The sequence below is a fragment of the Dermacentor andersoni genome, chromosome 6, assembly GCF_023375885.2.
Source record: "Dermacentor andersoni chromosome 6, qqDerAnde1_hic_scaffold, whole genome shotgun sequence".
Classification (NCBI taxonomy): domain Eukaryota; kingdom Metazoa; phylum Arthropoda; class Arachnida; order Ixodida; family Ixodidae; genus Dermacentor; species Dermacentor andersoni.
The window spans coordinates 159,201,459-159,220,194 of record NC_092819.1 but is presented as its reverse complement, the minus strand read 5'-3'; the positions used below and the strand labels follow the sequence as shown (position 1 = coordinate 159,220,194).

Below are 18,736 nucleotides of genomic sequence, written 5' to 3'. Positions count from 1 at the left end.
GTCGCATGGAAAAACAAGCACAGCACGTGCCATGCGCACAAACTGTGAAACGCTGCCGCGGCGGCGAGCGCCATCTGGTAGCGTTGAAAGAAACCCAGCAGCGCGCGCGGTCAGGACCTTAGCTAGACCAGTAGGCGAGCGCCATCTGGTGGTGTTGCAAGACCGTCACAGCAGCAACAGCGACCGGAAAATGGTGAGAAGTGGCAAACGAAAGCTTCGCTTTAAAAGGAAGCGAACTTGGCGCCTTGCGAACAGTCAAGAGCACCGCCCATTCGCGCCTTCGCGTATTTGTGCGCAGTTTCGTTATGGTGTCTGATGTCAACGCACAAGCGAACAGAGCCATTCTTATCCTTTACGAGGGCGACTGGCGATGCCCACGGGCTATGAGACGGCTGGATTGCACCACGCTGACGCATATCGCTTATTTGTTAGTCGATGACACAGTGTTCAGAACCTGCTAGTTGCTATAAGAACGCTGACAGAGCACGCCGCCCGAATCAGTGTCGATGCTGTGCGAGAGGGCGGTGGCACGTCCCAGGGAACGTTGACGGCAGTCGAAAGAGGTCGTAAATTGGTTTAGCAGGCCGGAGCGTCGAAGAGCATTGAGGTGTCCACTGTTTGAGCTGAGTCGAGACATTCTCCCTGATGCAGAATAATTGGCAATGATACAATGCACCTTGCTGACCGGCGGTTCTTCTTCGTTACACACTAGCGTATTTTCTTCCATTACTTACGAAATGCGTAGTACAAGAATTTCTCATTACACTTCGATCTGTAAGGCGGAATATGCGTGGTAGGAGACCTCTTTAAGACAGTCTTTGGCTCAATGGCTATAATCTCTGCCTTCCTTTGAATTTTTTGGTAACATTAAGAAATAAGTTCAGAATTAATTTAAAACACATTTTACCAGCCACTCAGGATTCTATCAGAGAGCGTGAAACTTCAAGCGCTGAAATTGGGGTGCTGTTTGCTCGGGTGCATAGAAGTACCGTCTTCTACACTCACCTTCGCCCCTGTGCTGCTTTGCATGTGCCGCGTGTAGGCAGCGCTCCGGGATGACCGCAGCTGCGAGTTGGCCGTCGAGGTCGTTAACGTTAATGCCGAACCACTGCCGGTCCGGGAACCGAGACACGCCCAAGGGAAGAGGCTGTACTTGCGCCGGGATTTCTTTCTGGTCTCCAAGACGTCCTCGCGCGGCTGCTCGAACCGAACACTTCGTCGATCGTACGATTCCATCATAGGCATCGACGTCGACTGCCTCGCCGTGTTGAGCTTGCGCAGCATTCGATCGGTTGAATCGGCTAACGACAGCGAAGTCGAGCGTCTCGGCGATTTGAGCTTGTGGAGCGTTCCTTCCTCCTGAAATCCTAGGTCGCAGTGAGAGGAGACAGGAGACTGCGAAATAACGGGGTATGGGAGGCCATCTTAGAGACTACAGTTGCACCCAGTGAGAACGAGCGTAACGTACTGTTGGGCAACTTTACAGGCAACACCGAATTCGTTTGTGTAGGGGAGGGGGGGGAAGGTCTGATCAGGTCTCTTCTTTGCAAACGGGCAAGCCACATGCGTAGACCACATGCTGATGATCCTGTATGCGAATGTATCAAACCACTGCGCGGCGGGTCAACAGTTAACATTTTACACGAGAGCACTCGACCAGTAGAGAGCTCCCTTTGCTGCCAAAAGTTAAAGCTCTACCGCTTACACTCCTGTTCCTCGTCCGCTCTGCCTACAGCGTCGCTGATTATGGCACGAGACTTCGGTTACTCGTTCAAGGTAGAGCGCGCTGATCAACCACTGGAAGTGTGCCGTGCAGCAAGAAAGGAAGAAAATAAAATGAAAAAAGAAATGCAACGATTGTGACGTAAACGTGACGTGGTCCTTCGACGCCAGTAAGAGAAAACACAGCTAGGAAAGCCTTGTACTTTGCGATGGCTTGTAGAAATGCTCGGAACATTTATGTTGGTAGTGGAGGTGGCCACCCGAAAGCATTGGTGATACGACATTGCAATTTATACTATCTCCTCTAATAATTAACCGGTTTGAAGAATTATTAAACTAAGATGCTCCATAGATGGCGCTTTACACTTTCCAAAATAAAACCAAAATTTCCGATCAGACTTGATCAGTGTCTCTTTAAAACGGCCTCTGTGCATGCGTCGGTTAAAGGGCCTCAAAGCAAGCGAAATCTTCCATTCGATTATACATTGGTTTTGTGTGGCATTGGTAGGTTTTACACCTCTGCCCCCTCCTAAACACCCCCCCCCCCCGTCCCCCCATAGGGAATGCTGCCACACTATGGTGCTTCCTCGCAAAAGTGGTATTCTTCAGTTCTTTGAGAGGCTGTAGTCTTTACGATGATCAAAGCAGAGAATGGGGTGGCCGGAGTAAGAAAGCAAGCTTTGTTCTTTTATTAATGGCCGAGGAACTCGGCTGACACCTGGTGCCTTCAATTTCGCAGTAGGCGCTATTCGAGTAGGTATGCTTCACCGCCGGTAACGACGTGGCCCAGTCGACCGTATCCGCGTAGTGCAGTTCGTTTCCAAATCCTCCCCTGGTGTTAGGAGCTGCTTATTCTAAAATGTTCATCGCCTCGTATGATATAAGGCGCGATCGCGCTATAAATGTACCTGCACTCGGTATAGCCTGTTTATTCTGCAAAGCAAGTGAGAGCACAAAAGCTGCTATAGAAAGGCATGTTTTTCAAGCAATCGCCTATAACATTTCCCCCACGGAGATTTACGGAACATCTCCTTTGGTAAACTTTATCAGATGACTCAAGACCAATAATTCCGAGGAGCAACGAAGGACTGCGTGAATCTCTTCTTAATGTTTCATAAAGATGTTATTCTAACGCGGATACATATTGGCTGCAACTCAGTTTTGTTACTGATGACATATCAGAGCGGTTTTCGTCCGTACAAATCCCTCTGTTGACTAAAAATGCCTAGAATTTTGTGTTGAATTCTGGAGTTTATTCCCTGCGCCCGATACCCACGAATGAGATAGTTACCGAGATCACTACCTTAGAAATGGTAAAGTTAGCTGCCTTGCATCACGGTGATGCCACTGAAGAACCGGGTAAGCGCTGAAATGGAAGTGCCGGGCATTTTACTCGAAAACGTCTCCAGAAAAATTCTGCATTGGGCAGCGCATTTTTCTGCACGCACGAATCCACTGTGGTTCCTCAGGTTTTACGGAATTCTGCTTAGAAGCACGAGGTTTCCGGCTGCATTCCACGCCGCTCTTTGACTGGTGCGGAACGTAAGAACGCTCCTGTGCTAACATTTAGGTGCACAATAAAGATGCCAAGGTGGTCGGAATTATTTCGTAGGTCAGCCGCTACTACATCTCTCATGGCTAAAGTTTGTTTGGGGCATTGAACCCCATAATTAATTCTTATTTCCTCGGAGGAACGATGGCGAAGTGACAGTAATATTTGAACAAGAGTGCGCTTTTTTCTTTGGAGGCAACAAAAAAAGCAACAAATGAAGGTGGATCGAGACTGGTTTCTTGGCGCTATCAATTCTCCTTACCGTTTGTGCGTGGAGCCCACGTTGCTCGTCAGGCTCCGTTGGTCCGCTTCCCCACGGCTCGCGTCTCCCTAGCTCCTCGACCAGCACATCGCAGGCGCCGCCTGCAGAACCGGCCCTGGCTTGTCGCTGCTCTGTCACCGAGCGCCCTGTGCTGAGAACAGCGGGACCAGCTTTCCCATGGAGAGCATTGCGCGAGGCGTGGTCGATCGTGGAAGACTGTCCCAGAGCACCCTGCTTGGACAGATTTTGTCGCGGTGTAGTCGTCGATGACTGAGAGATTGTCGATGTCTTCGAGACGTCGGGGTGGTTGCAAGCTCGAACGACTTCTTCGCTGCTGTCTTGCGGAGCTGCGTATTGTTTGCAACGGTGCTCAGTGGGTCATGTTGTCAGGTTGCAGCATTTGGCTTGAATATCGCATTGTAATCCTTTTAAGTTTGCAGACCCATAGATGTGTAGTAGTGCAGTATAGTTTATCTACTCTTTATATGTATGTATATATATATATATATATATATATATATATATATATATATATATATATATATATATATATATATATATATATATATATATATATATATATATATATATATATATATATAGAGTGGCAGTGTGAAGCATTACATACGCATTCGTGTTTAAACACGGCGGCAAGTATGCAACCGCAGGGTTTGAAAGGCCCGCCATGTTGCTGCCACTACGCTCTGTGAACCAAACATCAAGAGTTCTGGAGTTGCTATACAAAGTGCCTGCATGAGTCTGCAACTAAAGCTGCGGAAAACGTGCAAAAAATAGTTTCGTCGCACTAGAATCGATTTAACCTGTCTCGTTTGTCGTCAAAACACAGTACAATCTACGAATGGTATGCTTCAGAGGCGTTAAGACTTTCAGTAAAGTTTATCCACTTTTCTGTTGAAGTCTCTGCCTGTGCTAGATGACTCAATCGACGTCACCAGAAACCTTGCGGTTAATTCTGGCACAGTATGCTACAATGCGAACGTATCATTCGCTGTTGAGGTAGCGGATGTGCGTAAAGAAGCTCAGCAGGGCATGCGAAGCCCAAGAAAAAGTCGAGCGCCGCACTTCTTTTCCTTGAAGACCCTTGACTGGGTGTGTATTACATAAGCTGTGAGGTTTACATATGTACCCCTTTAGAAAGCTCATGAAAATACACAGAAAAAAGAGGCATTAAAATGTAATCTTGCACGAATACACACAAATACATGTAGGCTTTGTTTTCCTTTGTTACTAATCCAACACTTATCGTTGCAATTCAGTCTGATAATATTTCTCGGGTCGTTAGACAGTGATCGGGAGACATTAGCTGAAGATTGCTTGTTCACTAAATATTGTTTGGCTAACCAACGCTCTAGTCTTCTGTTGTGTGTCGTCCTCTGGCATGCACTGTTAAAACCAATTTCATTCGTCTATCAAATCTGCCTGTTGAACACCTACTGAGTTTCTAGCTTTGTAAATGACCCCACTTCTACGTGCACCACTCGCGGTTCGACAAAACGTGACCTGCACCGTATTAAAAGGCGGCATAAAAATATATTTAGACCTTCCCACAGTAAGGTGCACTTTGGACACTTTCTCTATAGTCGGGCCGCGCCTGTCCTGTTCACCTCTAGGCTTTGCAGTCGGAAACATTATTGCGTTTTCCATTTCCTTTTCTTTTGAAGCATGCCACTAAAGTAAGACAGAAATGTCCCTAAATTTCCGCAAACTTTACTACACCGTCAGTAACTTGTCGCTAAAACTACCGAGATAATTGCAGATAACGTAGGCGTTTTGGAACATAATAATATTACCTAACCTGGCGCATATCATCTACAGAGATGTTTCATCTTCTTCTAGTGTCAAAGCAGGCGACGATTGAAAAGCGAATTTACAAGCCGGGTGCAGAACCACTTTACATTACTGAAATACCTACGTTACAACGGAGGATGACAGCTGAAGTTCTGCATTTTACTACAGACAGGCTCCACTTTATTGAGTTCGGATTGAAGCCGAGCCATGAGAAATGGAAGCGGTGCGTTCAGATTTGGGGAACAAGCCCAGCCACTCCAACTTTTCAGACAATCGAGCTCTCTTTATCACCTTGTGCGTTGTAATTGTGGCCATAAAGTTTGTTGCAATCAGTTGTGGCAGAAAATTTACGGTCACACTTTCTAATGTCTAGCAATCAAACGTATTTTGGGAAGCTGTAGACCCAGCAGTTTTTAGACCCTATTTTATTCGGTTTTGCAAATAATAAATAAGCGTAAATTATTGGCAACACCATGGTTAGTGGTGTTCACAGTGCTGTGAAGCAAGAGTACAATGTGAGGACTGTGAAGGCAACCGCTGTTTCGCTGATGTTACAAAGCCTAAGCATCGTGCAGACAATTTGGTCGATTTACAGGTATCTTTCGAATACTTAAAGTCGTGCTAGAAGGCCACTTTTGAAGCACCCTTGCCAACTTCGATGTCACCTAAATCTCGCCGATTGTTCATTCATGTCGCTACAAGAAAGTAGCTAAATTTAGCAACAAAATCACCAAAAAGGCAACACTGGTTGGAAGGCTTGGCGACCTATACTCAACACATCGTAAATGCTTTAACCGCTGTTAAAGGGCAGATACAAGCCAGCCATGTTACTGCAAAAAAATAAATAAAATAAATCATTTCGCAAGAGAACGCGTATACAACGCGGAGTAGAATCACATGTTGCAAACTGAAAATGGCATTTCGCGGCGACCATTTGAGTGCGTGTGAAAGTCCGAAAGTCTACAGTTGCTGCCCTCACCTTGGCTGAGCTCTGGCGCCTTGTCTTCCGGGGTCTCTTTCGTTTGGACGTCGTGGAGGACTTCGGTGGGATCCTTAACAACGCTGTGTCCACTGCTGCCTCTCAGCGTTTCGGTTATCGCCGTGTTGCCCGGGGACGCCGATTCCTGCAGATTCTCGGATGCTTGCTTGACTCGCGGATTCTTCATCCTTCTGTGTTTTGTCGCATGAGATGGTGTGGACAAGCGACTTTGCTTCCGAAACTCGGTGACGGATGCGTCAGAAGATTCGCAGGGCATATCGCGTTTTGCTTTTTTCGAGGTCATCAGCTCGCCGGTGCGCGCACTTTGCTTCTTATGCTTCTTCTTTATCTTCTTCGAAAAATATGGCACCTGCCCAACACGCACGATTGGTCAAGCCTAATTTCTCCGCAAGATTCTGTGTTGGGCTAGGTGGCGCTGCATTATCGATGTTTCGAAACAACGAAAAACAACAGAACGGACACACACACGTCACTGTGTTAACTGAGATAAATAATTTTCGCAGAACAGCTATACTAAGGAGTGCGATTTCCTTTCGCGGAGTGAGTGACATGTGTGGCGGGGTCCTTTTTTTTTTCCAGAGGGCATTTTTTGTGTCTTTGACTCTTCTGTCCCATTACCTTTTTCCCGAAAAAAAGCGTAGTAATACCTCCTCTCGGGAAACGAAAGTTTCAGTTGTTTGCTCAGTGATGTGTGCGTTCATTTTGTTGTCCACGTCGAATGCGTGCCGGGAAGCATCGACCACGTTAACTACTGGCTTTTGTAAATACAATTAGATCGACTCGCTACGCGGGAACATCGAATATTCCAGCGGTACTTGGGCAAAAGAATGAGAGGTGCGGCATCTCTCTTCTGTGACACATAAGGGAAAAGTCTAAGACAGGCGACTAGGACAGTTATCCTCTGCGCTTTGACCAAGAAGTTACAGTCTATTTGTGTAGATAATCGCCTGGTTCTCTTCGAAATGTACACGTTGGCAAAGAATGTATGCTGATCCAACCAACATGTTGAAGTTTAGGTGAAACGAAGCACTAGTTAAACGGTTAGCAAATGGTAGACAACTAATGGCGGCGCATACAGTCGTGTAAACTTTCATCCTCTGCAACGTGTAATTTCGTGCAATGTTTATGTTTACCTCTCACAGAGGTCACAGTTTTAATCTCACGCACCGGTACGTTTATTCACCGCACCACTCACTAGCTATGCCAAAGTGCAAACTCGAAATGATGAACTCGATGAACTGTGCGAGACATCACGATAGCAATATCACGAGGACGAAGGTAATGTACAAGACATGTCGAGGGAAGAATGGCAAGAATATATGTTACTCCAAGAAGTAAAATACATATATCGCAATATTCAGAGATTCCACACCTATTGCGTCACGGTAGCACAATATAAACCTTAAGAATCAACCAACAATGCGCGCATACCGAATGGCACATACCGAATGGCTAAATAAAAGAAAATGAAGCAAGTGAAAACATCCGCTGAATATAATTCGCTATTCCATTACATTATCGACGCGTCTTAGATATATCTGTGAGTCGGCATTATACCATGGTATCAATCGTAACTTACAGCGCATACATAGACAAGCGACAAAAAAGGACGGCGAAGCACTTGTCTTCGTCGTCCTTTTTTGTCCCCCGTATATGTATGCGCTGTAAGTGACGATTGATACCATGGAATACCAACTAGCCCGTACCCAAACCTTGCTTCGGCATTATACCAACTGTTTTTTTTAAGCTGTAAAATTTAGACGAAAATTGCTGTGGGAGACAGTAGAATTCTAACCCTTGAACTGAGTTACTCACTGAGCCGGCCTTTACTTATTACACGAGAAATCAGAATGTCTAATTGAATAATTAACAAAATTACACTAATTATTTTAAATTAAATTACTTTAGAGCACATATTGCAATTCACCAATTGTTAGCTGGAAAGTTTGCCAGGCATTTCCACTTGGAACGATTTCTCACCACTACACCAGTTTGGAGATATCGTAATCGTACTGTCTGACGAAATGCATTGGCGTTCCAGTTACTTTTGTGCTTGACTGGATAAATGAGCGTTTTCATAAAAAAAGTAAGGTGAATGATAGTGCATTTTCGGCGCAAGTTTGACGGCGCATTACTCGAAACCGGCGCCGCCATCCTTAAAATTTCTTCCAGGTAGATATGTCTTCCAACCTCACTAGCTGCAATGCCTGGATTGAAATGTGTGACGTAAATAATTAACAAGCATTTTATGTAAGTATGTTCTTTATCCAAATAGGCATTTTGATTTCTCGAAGTGACGGCCGCTTCATAGAGGAATTTATTACAAGGGTTAAAATTGTGCTATTTGCCTCAGGAAAACTTTTGAAATCGGCGCAGCTAATAAAACATCCTACATATTCAAGCTTTCTATATGAGTTTGTTACGCAGAACGAATGTGCACTTGCTGGCACTATTTTCTCGGTCAGCCGACATGTGTTAAATGTCCCCGTTCGCTCCTACACTCTAAAAACTAAGGGAGTGCCTGGCACTCTCTTTGAGGGAGTAGCTGCTTGTCCCATATTTCACTCTCTTTTCGAGAGTAGATCGACCCTCTTTGAGAGAGAGTAGGTCAACTCCTCCTGACAGAGTTTTGTTACTCCACCGCAAGGGATTGCTAGTACTCTTCCGCAGAGTGATAATACTCTTCCCACAGGGAGTGCTAGTACTCTTCCGCAGAGTGCTAATACTCTCCCCGCAGGGTTAATAGTATACCGCCAGACCGAGTACTTCTACTCCCCCAAACAGAGTGCTTGTACTCCTTCAGAACAGAGTGCTAGTACTCTTCCCAATACCCTCTTAGCCAAGTCCTGGTCACGCATGCAGGCAGGAAATCAGATCAAATTAGGGCCGCTGATATACTGTTCCCTAGGCGGCTCCTCAGAGACACTGGCCCGATTCCAAGCGGCCTTCAGAATAGGCGTGAGCAAAGTTATGCAGGATTTTAAAGTCATTTTTTCCTGGCTATTTGCTGCCTACCGTGAGGCGTGACTGCTCCGAAGCGGCCTATGCGTATGCGTCACGAACGCCACTGAGGAGAAAAAAAAGCGAATTAACACTTTATCTGCAAACATCTTCGCAAATTTCACAATCATGAGTCACATAATCTAATTAGAATACAATTGTCAAGGGAATCACATACTTATCAAGAATCACAATGCTCTATACATCATGTGAATTCGAACCCGCGTACACTCGCATTTGTACAATTCAAAACACACATCATGACCATTACACCACAGCGCCGCCACGCCCAGTCGTGTTCTTTTAGAGGTTATATATATACCAAACGTATTTGATGAATCCGCTGTGGTGGGTGGGGTTTCTCTGCAGTGTGCTGTGCTGTTGTGTACTGGAGTACGTGTGCGTTTGCATCATTTCCATTCCTTGCTACGACTAACGAAGGAAGACAACGTAGACGACAACGTGAGAACTATTCACGGCTTGTCGTCACCGCAGGAAAATAACAAATGTGCCGTTCAGCTCATGATCGAGTGCTTCTCCAGTCCATGTTCTCCAAGATACGCGGATACAAAGTATTGCGCCAACCATCCACGTATGTGAATTTAATTCGCGCGGATACTGGCGAGCAACTGCGACGCCAGTACCAGGCATTTCGACGTGCCTCACGCTGCCGTGTAGGCGTTCTTTTCAAGTGCATTAGTTTAGAGTTTGGTTCAGTCCGCTGTGAGCTGTTGTCCTGCATTAGCAGCGGATCGTTAGCGTTTTGAAGCACATGCATTCCAGCATCTGGAGACTGCTTATGCCGATAGCCGCGTCAAATGCATTGGCACGCATGTTTAAATGACTAATGTGTCCACTTGTTACGCGTGCACTGCTCGTATCCTGTGGCAGTGCTCGTTCTAAAAGCTTCGAAAACCATCTACACTCATGCGTGTGTTCAATTTATATATGCACAGGATGGACTTGCCGGCTAGTTGGTTGAGCATTTTAGAAGAAACAGCGCAACACAAGGACGACGCAAAAACATGCCACACCACGAAGCGCTGGTGTGGTTGATGCTTTTTTTCGTCCTTGTGTTTGCGCTGTTTCTTCTTCCACGATACACGCACACCACAGGCACGCGAAAGTTTAGGAGCATAAGTGGTTAACTCTGTTTTCCCCGTTTTCTCTCAGTGTCAATGGCACAGTGCGTTGCCCGAAATTGTGCACGCTTACCCCCATATGCAGAAATGCATCATAACTTGAAGCCCATGCTTGACTTGATCTAAACGACGCAAGTCGTGAACGCACCAAAAGAAAGGCAGTGAGCGTCTTGGGGGATGTTCGCACCAGGCGTCGTTTATATCAAGTCAAGCATGAGCTTTGTATTAAGATACATTTCTGAATACGGGGGCTAGACATCTGCTTCTTCCAGAAAATGTCGAAGAAACGCCCGCCAAAACCAGGCACATTCGTAAACTTAACTAGGCAATACGAAGCTCCATAGAAAAAAAGAAGAGTGGTATTAAAAGCTTTCAGTATTTTTCTTTACTCCAAAATAGTTGCGCTCTCGTGGCTTCACTGTACAGAGATAGTGCAGCGTTAGCTAGAAAGCATGAATTTCCTAACTCCATGCAAAAATAAGCTTGTAAAATTATTTAGGTGCTAGAATCCAGGGTTTGTAGCGATGCTTGAAAATCCTTTATTTCTAAAATGCCATTTTCAAGGCATTGAAAACCCTTGAATTTTTAGAAGTACTGGAAAGTCCTTAAACTTGTACACTTGGCTAGACTTAGCAGACATTGCCAAGCGCTTTTTTTCCCTTCTGTGACACTCTTTCGCATGTCACAGAAAATTGTCTCTGGAGGTAATAGAAGGAAAGCGACATCCTTAAAGTTGAAATTACAAAGGAGCTGCAGATACCAGTTTTATGCACATGGAACCGGCGACAAATGTGCTTGGAGGAGCAGAAGCAGGAAGCTCAACAGTTGAGGCATTCGAAGAGAAGCCGTGAAGAGTAAATTGAGAGCGACAGACACAATAAAAAGAAATTAGAAATGACTGTTGCTTATTTGATGGTGAAAAAAGCTGAGGCAACAGATGACATCACATACACTGTCAAACCAAACAGTATTCAAAAACTGCAAATGTTGCAGGTCCAAGTAGTTAATTGTGCTATTGCAGAAAAACTTTGAGCGCTTTCTTGAAATGCTTCCTTGTGTGCGTTTAGTGGTGGGCGGTGAAAGGCAAATAAGCAGTCTTTCAAATGTTTGAAATCACTGAAATGCGATTTGTTTTGTTTTCTTTTGTTTGCATTAAAGTTAACGGTGTTCTTGAACAAGTTATTGCCTGTCCAAACTACTACACACATTGCACGAGGTCCTTGAAGTTACTGTGTCGGGGCCTCGAAAGTCCTTGAAAACCATTGAATTTTTTTCTTCAATATTGCTACGAACCCAGTAGAACAACTGTCATGGAGTAAAAACCTTGGCTGAACAGGGGCTTATACGCAGAGCACAGGAAGACTAGAAATGCAGTAGTAGGCGTGGAGGGCCCTGAAAAAAATGTGCCACATCCGCTCGTCTGCCTTATGTTTCTGCACCGACTGTCGCATTTTTAATAGAAGTGCACTTTCTGTTCTGCTCCAATGAACGCAACATTACGAACTCCAGTGTGGGGCAGTCCTTCAGCCAGTGCAGAACTTTTTCTGTACATCCGAGTCAGCTCTGTCATTTTTCCAGCATTGTAGTACAAGATTTGTTAAACTGGTTTAGCAGAATATGAGCAGTATACTCTTAAATTAGCTGTTTATTTGTATGCACAAGTTCAGGTCCTCAGTTTGGTTGCATGACAAATTGCCATACCTCAATAGATACAAGAAACAATTTTATTACAGTTTAATAAAATCCAAACAGTAATAATCACAACAATATAATGACATACATTTCTTTTGGTACGTATACAGCCCATGTCTTGGCAGTGTATAAATTCAACTATACACCGCAAGTACTGTGTCCTGACCACTATTATTCACATGTGTAAAACCATCACAGCAATTCAACAAATATCACAGTAATTAGTGACATACATTTTGTAACTGCTTTACATGAGCATAATGTATACAAATGGTCCCTGTGTACCTACACGTGACTAGTGCCACCCGAGTACTATTACTCACAGGTGTAAAACCAACAAAGCAGTTCTTTAAAAAATATCACAGCGCTTAGTGACGTACATGCTGTAACTCCCTTGTAGAAACTTAATACAAACACGTGAGGACACAGAAAGCTAGCAGTGGGCATACATGGGAATACCACCGCCTCAATACTAATTCACAAGTGTAAAACCAACCAAGCAGTTCTTTAAAGAATATCACCATGCTTAGTGACATACATTTTCTAGCTAGCTTATATAAGCTTTATACAAACATGAGAACATACACAAAGCTAGCGGTGCACCCGCATAGAAGTGCGGCCATCTGAACACGATTATTTGCAAGTGTAAGCTCAACAGAACAGTTCGTTATAGTGATGCACATTTTGTAACTGCCTTATACAAGCTTAGTGCAAGCACAAGAATGCAGAAAAATATAAATTAAAAACTTGCTCTATGCAGACACAAACAGATCAACACAAATGGTAAACACCGCTTTGAAGACAAATGTGACTGTGGCAAAGCGCAGTGCTGTGCCGGTTGAAATTGCCACCCACAAAAGTATTGAGCAATGCTTAAACCACAGGCAATAAAATGCTGAAAGACTGCGTCTCTAACGTAACTATTTTAAATCAAATTTCTTGAATATAGGGCTCGCTTGCAGATAAGGCATCTGATCCAACTGACCTGATTTTACACCTGCTACATGCATATAATGCACTCAGATATAACTGGTAATAATAATTATAAAAGGCATTTAAAAACTTGATAGTATGATGAAGATGCATGACTAGAGAAGTTCTGTCCCCCTCGTACTTGTTAAAAAGGTGTAAGTACGACACATGTTCTTTTTTTCCTCAATTTTTGCATTAATGGACAGCCGGGAACCTCGAACCGACACACAAAAAAAGATACTGCGATGTTAATAGTGTTATGAATAATTTTTTGTGAAAGCTTTTTTACAGACAAGTTGCAGTCTCGTTTCTGGAGGTTGAGCTGTATCTTGCAAAACAACTTGAAAAGTGGTCACATGGGAGCATGACACTATGTCATAATGTTCGTTTCAGTTGACTCTCTTGCCCTACAAGTCACTGCTCACTGTGGCCAGTGATGGAACAGCAGTGTCTGTGTGATTTTCATCACACTTCTGTCCTATGCCATCCTTACCAGAGTTGGCGGCACATAGATACCCAAATTTCGATAGTGTTGCTTTCTCAGGTGGTTGCTTTTGATTTGCTCAATATCAGGTGGCACTTCAGCTGCATCAAACTTCTTTTTTACCTCTTCAACAACAACATCAACAACAATCTTATGACACCTGTGTTGTGCTTCTAGTTGCCTACAAAGACCAGTCAATCTAGCAACAACACTGACAGTCTCTACTATCTTGTAATGGGGGAGAGGTGTGTCCCACCATGTGTTCCACATTGTTGTCACTATGTGGGCTGGCTGGGGAGGCAACAACTGTAATATGTTTGCATTTGCATATATTAAAGTGATGCTTCTACTGTGTTATAACACCTAACTTAGTCTTGCACTTGCTGCACAATAACACTGGCTCACAGTCGTGGTGAAAAGCTTTTGTATGTTGAGCAAATGAGTTGTATCCACTACAAAAAAAGTCAGTGATAGCACACATGTTGCTCTACCAGGCCTGGTGTGGTTCCTTCTGACACTGCTGCTGATGCTGACGCGCTGCTGCTTGCCTCGTACACTGTTGCAGCTGCAGTAGACATGGCAGTCTCTGTATCTATTGCTGCCGTGTCATCTGTCCTGGTAACTTCCAAGTGGTATCGGGCTCACTTGTGCAACAGAGATGTTGTTTGCACCTTGAGGGCTCTCATGATCAGGGCCAATAATTTTGTAGGCATTGTCTCCTGCATCGAAGAACCAATAAGAACAGCATGAATTAATAAACATAGCTCTAAAAAGTACGGACATCAAGACTTAACCACAAGCTTTGCACATAAGTGACCGGGCTTAATGAATAATACTTGCAGGAGGAGTTACACAATTGTTTGTGTATATTACAGTAAAGCCTCATCAGAAGATATTCAAGAGGCACGGGAAACATGTCTCTCGAAACCAAAAATTTTGAGACACTGAGGAGCCAGACTAGATCACTTTATTATGCGTCATCACTAAAGTATGTTTTGATATATCTGAAGGAATAAATGCTCAGGGTGGCTTAAAGGGCCCCTAAACCACTTCTCGACATTTTTTGAACATTTCAAGTAAACACGCGTATCGAAATCAGAATGCCGTCACGATCGACGAAGCCAAATGCCAGAGTGCGTAGCACTGCCGGAGCACCACAATATGAAGAAAATGACCCCGTGCGCCTCTCTGGACCTATCCTGCACCCCCCAGTTTGTCCTGACAACACCAGGCTGTCTCTGATGATGTCACCAGTTTCCGGTGCTGTCGATTGGTCAAACGAAAGTGTACGACTGCCGGCAAGGCCTGCAAGCAAATACACACACTCCTTCTTCCTCGTCGCGTTGCGCGCGATGCCATTGTGGGCAGCCAATGGGGGCAAAGAACAGAAACGCCAACAGAAGGGTCTCCCTATGAGGCTCTTCAACACGAGTCACCATACAGTTCCGTTGTATTAGCGCCACCCCTCGCAAGACGACGGGCCAGCGCGGCAGCAACAGAGCTCGTTGGTGTTGGCCTGTCCCGTAACATTAGGAGGTGTACTAGGCAAGGAAAAGACGATACTGTCCATGTGGCGTGTACCAGATGAAAGAGTAAAATGAGTGGGGACTACTTTTCGATAATCAAACACACGTAGCTCCACTATTACTGCACCGTTTCGAAAAATTCTTGTGGCTACCTGTTCATTGCCTTATTGTGTAGAACTGCAACACCGCAACTAAATTTCAACCTCGGTGGTTTAGGGGCCCTTTAAAGAAGACATTCACAGCTTTTTAGTGACTGTAGATTGTGTTAGCTTCCTTCCCAACTTCTGGAATTTAAACGCTTCACTTTGCAAGCCTTGTTGCTCGCAGTACCTTTGAGGTGCTCTTAGACGCTCGTCAGCTTCAACTGCTGACACTTTCTGCCCCGCACTGTCCTCGTTGCCCTCCTTTTCTGGTTCATGCTAAAAGAGACATGCGCGATTGACTTGTGTAAGGATTGCGTGATCTTTACACCCTTCGGAGCACACAAGGTGCACAAAGCGAATGTGTCTGGGTTGTGTCCCTTCGAAGTAGTGAATACTTAAAAAGTCATCCTTAGTAACAAAGGTGTCTCTTGTATACAGTATTGTTAACGTGGCAAACATCGGAAAACCAACCAAACCATTTTCAGATGTCTCTTAGAACCAAGTGCATCTTGTAATGAGATTCTACTGTACTGAATATTTTTCAACTATGGATCATCTGCATGTACATATAGTCACAAAGACATGTTGTGTGGAATGGCGAATCGGGAAACAGTTCGTACTCTTACTTTTTGTCCCTAACATAAGCAGCTGATAACAATATGATAAAAAAGCAGGCAATGAGGCTAGAATGGAACATAATCCTTCAGCTCTAAACAGTTTTTTGGGCCCACATCATTCCCTCATATGACATAAGGAAACAACTTGATTGCAGTAATGGCTGCATGTGATCTGAGTTGATTGAAACAAACTATACGAAAGGTTGTCCTGTATGTAATTTTATCAGAGTGCTTTTTAGATGTCCTGCTGGTGATCCTGGCTGCGCGATGCTTCTCATGCTTTTTGGCACGATTCCTTTTTTTCCACTCCACTTTTTTTTTCAGATTTTCTCCCCTTTCCCTTCCCCCTTGTGTAAAATAGCACACTTGAAGTATCAAATCTGTTGAACTAACGTGTGTATCAAACCTGTTAACATGTGTGCTTCTCTGTGGTCTGTGTTGTATTTTTGCGCTGCACAATTCAATTCAAGATGAAAGAGGGAACGTCCCTGCCTTCAGTTTAATTGTGTGTGTGTGTGTGTGTGTGTGTGTGTGTGTGTGTGTGTGTGTGTGTGTGTGTGTGTGTGTGTGTGTGTGTGTGTGTGTGTGTGTGTGTGTGTGTGTGTGTGTGTGTGTGTGTGTGTGTGTGTGTGTGTATGTGTATATGTCTCTCTCATGTTTTGAAATATATGTACATTCAGGAGTGCCTGCATGCCCTTTTCTCCTGCTCCAGTGACGAAAAGGAGAGCCTGTTTATGTACCATAGTAAAAAATTCAAAGGTTTTCGCTGTGCCCATTACATCCCTTATCATATGGATCTGTCACAATACAGAGTAGCAGTGGTCCATAATACTAGCCCATCCCAACATAATTATAAATTAACACATACCGACATGCTGCGAAACAGCTGTTGCAAAGCCGCTGGTGAAAGCAATTTCCGCAGCACTGCAGTGGTACAGCCGAGTTCCACCTGTATAGTGACAAATCCATATGCGTGTTAGCAACTCAGTAGTTGCTGATGGTTTCATAAGCTTTACACTACACAATAAAGTAATCTAGACAACTTTTTTGGAACACATACTTAGGACACCACTTAAACACTAACACGATTAATTGCCCCCAATCTCTCACTCACTAAGGGATAATACTACTGAAACATAGGTGGAGAGCTCAGATTAACACAGCCCATAAAGGACAAGCGTTCTTTGAGGAAAACAGCTATAACAGCGGTTAGTTTTCTTAATCATTTTATGTGGTAGCTTTGATTTAAATGTCATGCAGTACTATAAAATACGAAGTGCCGCATTTCTAGCAGCAGAAGGCGTCGTCAGGCTCATGGTACAACAGATTTTTGCACTGTTTGTCAGTGAGCCGACACATACAAAGAAAACCGAATTCACACATACATATACAGTGTCAAGTGCACTTCTCCTTCTGAAAACGCAGCCACCAGTTCCAATGTTGCTGAAAGGAAAGGTTATATAAAGTGCGAGACTGCATGGAACTGCCACTTATGACTGTAAATGTATGGTCTGCTGATTGCAGAGGTAGTCACATGCTATTTCTAGTCTCTTTTAGAAGCATTATTAAAGGATGAATTAAAATCGATTCATAAGTCACGAATTTCACGCATCCACAGTTTGGTTAAATAACTTGTGAGAAAACGACATGTTTACCTGGAATAGCAACCTTTTTTCCTGCTGCAAAACTTTCCTTCGAATTCATGAAATAACTTTGCAGCGTCATAATATATTGTGTTTCTCGCAACTACTTGCCGGCAGTGGCGAGTTACAGTGTTTATATCCGACTCATTGGGCGACAATACTGCCAAACACAAATGCTTCACGAACACGAGAACACGTCCCTCGCAGAGAATAGCAACCATATATGCCTCTGTGAGACATGATCGCACCTTTGTGGTCAAAATGTACATTAGAACGACATCACCATCTCATTAAAAAAATAAAGCCTCCGTACAAGGCAGCCGCCAACTGCATAATCTGAAATTGCAACTGATGTCCACTTACTGGTGGCCTGTGTTTGAGTCACTTTTGGCAGTTGACTGGGTGCTGAGAAATGCATGTCCTGGGTTGTCCCTGCAAAACATACAGGGTTATGTCAAATGTTGAAAATATATATATGCCGGCATTTCATCAGTCGCAAAACAAACGAGTAAACTAATAAACAACTGTAATGTAAACAGAGTACACATCATAAGATAGGCTGTCAACTGTTAATTCATTACGCAAAAAACCTAATGCATAGGAAAGACTATATGTATACACACGAAGCTGGCACACAATTTAATTCGCTCTAGGTTCTTCCGTGCAGTATATTCAAATTATTATGTCTCGTGGTTAGAGCAAAATTAGTGTAAATTACGAACTAAATTATCTACCCTGGAAACTTTTCTTCAATATGCACCTGTGCGCGCTTCGAACGAGTAGCGTTGTAAAATTTACGTACATGGCATTTAACATAGTTGCGGAACACGGATTTCGTTTACCCTGTGTCGTGTACAGTGAGCTACATATATCTGCGCCCCTCCCCCCCCTTTTTGTACTAGCCATACTGCGTGCCACTTCACCTATACGCACGTCAATAAACCTCACGACACAGAAATAAAAAAAGCGCCAATCACCCATGCCTGCATGTTGTAGTGGGCCTAACCTAAGCAAGCATGGGCTGTTGCTTTTTATAGTAAACACAGGCACCGTGCTCATTGCAAGTATGTATCATGTCGCTAAGCAAATATGCAATTTCATTGTACCACTATTTTTTTATCACATGGATATATCTGTTGAGAGGCAAGACAAAAAGCAGTCACTTCTCAGAA

The 18,736-nt window shown here is 44.0% G+C and overlaps 1 long non-coding RNA gene across 1 annotated transcript; it reads right to left on the bottom strand.

Moving 5' to 3' along the window:
* Positions 1-12,197: 12,197 nt before the first annotated feature.
* LOC140218842 (uncharacterized) lies at positions 12,198-18,394 on the bottom strand. Its single transcript, XR_011895030.1, has 3 exons — positions 17,928-18,394; positions 16,790-16,870; positions 12,198-14,354 (listed from the first exon to the last, which is right to left on the bottom strand). It is a non-coding gene; the product is annotated as an uncharacterized lncRNA (long non-coding RNA).
* Positions 18,395-18,736: the final 342 nt, after the last annotated feature.